This window comes from Lolium rigidum, chromosome 2, assembly GCF_022539505.1.
Source record: "Lolium rigidum isolate FL_2022 chromosome 2, APGP_CSIRO_Lrig_0.1, whole genome shotgun sequence".
Lineage (NCBI taxonomy): Eukaryota > Viridiplantae > Streptophyta > Magnoliopsida > Poales > Poaceae > Lolium > Lolium rigidum.
This window is the reverse complement of record NC_061509.1, coordinates 261,545,899-261,548,544: the sequence shown is the minus strand read 5'-3', so window position 1 is coordinate 261,548,544 and position 2,646 is coordinate 261,545,899. Positions and strand designations below refer to the sequence as shown.

The 2,646-nt window shown below is 36.7% G+C and overlaps 1 long non-coding RNA gene across 2 annotated transcripts; it reads left to right on the top strand.

The window, feature by feature from the left end:
* Positions 1–234: 234 nt before the first annotated feature.
* LOC124688659 lies at positions 235–2,033 on the top strand. Of its 2 annotated transcripts, XR_006998597.1 has the most exons (4): positions 235–264; positions 451–840; positions 914–963; positions 1,173–2,033. It is a non-coding gene; the product is annotated as an uncharacterized LOC124688659 (long non-coding RNA). The 2 variants fall into 2 exon arrangements; XR_006998596.1 differs by lacking the exon at positions 235–264 and having other exon boundaries at positions 428–840.
* Positions 2,034–2,646: the final 613 nt, after the last annotated feature.

Genomic DNA, 2,646 nt, shown 5'->3' with positions numbered 1-2,646 from the left:
TTTGTTCTGATTCATGTAGTATTGCAAGACAATAAACGAAAAGCTGAGTTTTACATATCCCCAACCAATTTAACTTTCAGCGAGACTATAATATTTTTCCGAGTGCAAGTTTACCATGTCATCCTATTGCCCCTGAAATTCATGATGGTTCTACTATTTTGAAATGTTTTCATCTTGCTTACGCAGGTTATTGTTTCTTACCGGAATGCCAGTAGGAAACTCTGAAACTGATGTAGTAGGACTGTCTTATTCTCAACCGAGAGGGTAACTTCCTTTCATGAGCTAGAAATGATTGTGACTTCCGAGTATGCATATCTAAAGCTGACATTTTAATTGCATGACAGGTTACTGCAACTAGCAAGGAAAGTGTCATGTTCATACTATTTTGCTAGAAATGATTGTGACTTTTGAGTATGCATATCTAAAGCTGACATTTTAATTGCATGACAGGTTACTGCAACTAGCAAGGAAAGTGTCATGTTCATACTATTTTGCTTTTTTTGTGATAATTGCAGCAGGTTATGTTCTTATGATGGTAATTTTAGATAACACGAAGATTGAGATAGTCCATTGATCTTTCAGTTACACACTATAAATTTATAAACTGAAGTTACATGCTATTATGTACTTGTATCATTGAAGTGTTTGTTTAGTCAGTGTATAGGGACGGGATGATCCGACAAGGAGCAAATATAAACCTTTCTTATGTGGTTCGTTGATTCTTGTGATCCCTTCTGAACTGCTGATGGAGTTTTCTACCGCAGTTAATACATCTTCAATGACTTCAGTACGACGTGCAATTTCTGCACAGAGCCATTTATAATGCCATCTGCTGGGAATGTTAGTAAACTAACCATATTATGTTCATGTTTCTTTGTGTGCAAACTCTTACAAATTCTCTTCTACATACCAGGTTGACATATTCTGCTGTGATAATACTGGGACATTCCATCGAATGATATGGTAAATATGTTTTTGTAAAAGGATCATTCAATTGAAGATTACTTAACAAAGATCTCTGTGTATGTTTGATGCACTCATATTTTCTTACATGCCTTTGATGAACCATAATAAGGACTACACTACAGACTCCTTACTCATGTTCTACCTTATAGTGAAGTTATTTTTGTATTGCTTTTCTCTCAGTTGATTTGGTACTTTTAAATTTCTAGGACACCTTCAAAGAAAATTATGCGTACCAGGAACCCATCAAGAAGGGAGTGTAGTTCAATTTGGCATCTACCTCTGCCTCTGAACCATGGAGTGAATTTGGCACCCACCTCCTTCTGAAGCATCCATCGGCTGAAAAAAGTGGTACACCAGATGTGGCGGGGGAGGGTCAGTGCAAGATGGAAAGACATGAGGTTTTTCCTGCGATGGTCTTATGAAGTGTATGGAATTTTCAGTGACTTGGTGCCTGTGTTATGATTCTTTATTTTATGGTAGTCTTTATCTGATTTTATTTTTGTTCATTGATTATAATGACCTATGGGGAATTGTTCATGGACGTTCTGACTCCTTAGAGTTCAGGTCATTTTGTGTACAAGAAGTTTAATAATTTGCATCCTGCAGATCAAATGGTGACATCTGATCCTAGCATTCCGCACTGTAAGTCTGACACAAATGGTTGAAGGTCAAACATTCACAATTGGTATGTACTGCATTCTATGTATTGATGTATATGTTTCAAGTTCTATTTCCAAACAATTTCCCTTATATTCCTTTAAAGTATGATATACTGGAATTCTCAGTGGTTTGACTATGATTGACAATGTGTCATTTTTCAGAAGATAAAACATTGCTTTTTAAGGAAGTCTTTATGTTTTGGTAATTAAGCTTTATATTTATATGTAGTCCTAGACGTTTTTTTACTTTTATCTTAAGTAGAAATGTATGTGTCTTAAAAGTTCAGATGAAGTTGACATTCTCTTTGGAATTTTTGCAAACCTATTACTTATAATGGACAAAGCAGAGTGTGTTAGATGGGAGAATGGATGGACTACTATCATTCGGATGGCACCTGGGCGACACAGTTTGAGCATATTGTGCTGGCCACTAGGATGGGCACAGAAATATTGACGGAGCCTTGTGTTTATATCATGCGGATTGTAGTAAAGAGTTTGCTGGGCCATCTATTTTCAGAATGGGTTGTGCCAAGAGCTCTCTCATGTTTCTCCGTCCATTAGGCATTGGTGCATCGGTGTCGAGGTTGCTCGCATATGGGACTACTGCAGGACCTGTGATGATCAGACAGCAATCAACCTCAATCTTGTGTTGGTTGACGATAAGGTGTTGTTCTCCTATATACTGTGTGGTGTTGTGAACCCTTCAGAGCAAGTTGAGTTCAGTAATTTATCCTTTTCTGGGACGGTTTAAATTTGATTTTTTGGTTTGATTTTACCTCATATTATGATGCTTCATCAACAACATATGTTTTGTCAACTTATGTTGCACATTAGAGTCTGTCATACTGCCAATTATGTTGTGTTTCAGATAACCAGGTGTTCTTCTGTTCTAAGTTTATTTGCATTGATGCTTGTTATCAGTTTTGAGTAATAAAGTAGAACAGACTTAAGCTGTGTGTACGGATTAGATTTTATGTGTGTTTTCATTGTCGGTATTTAGTCGAACCTGCGAGGTTTATCT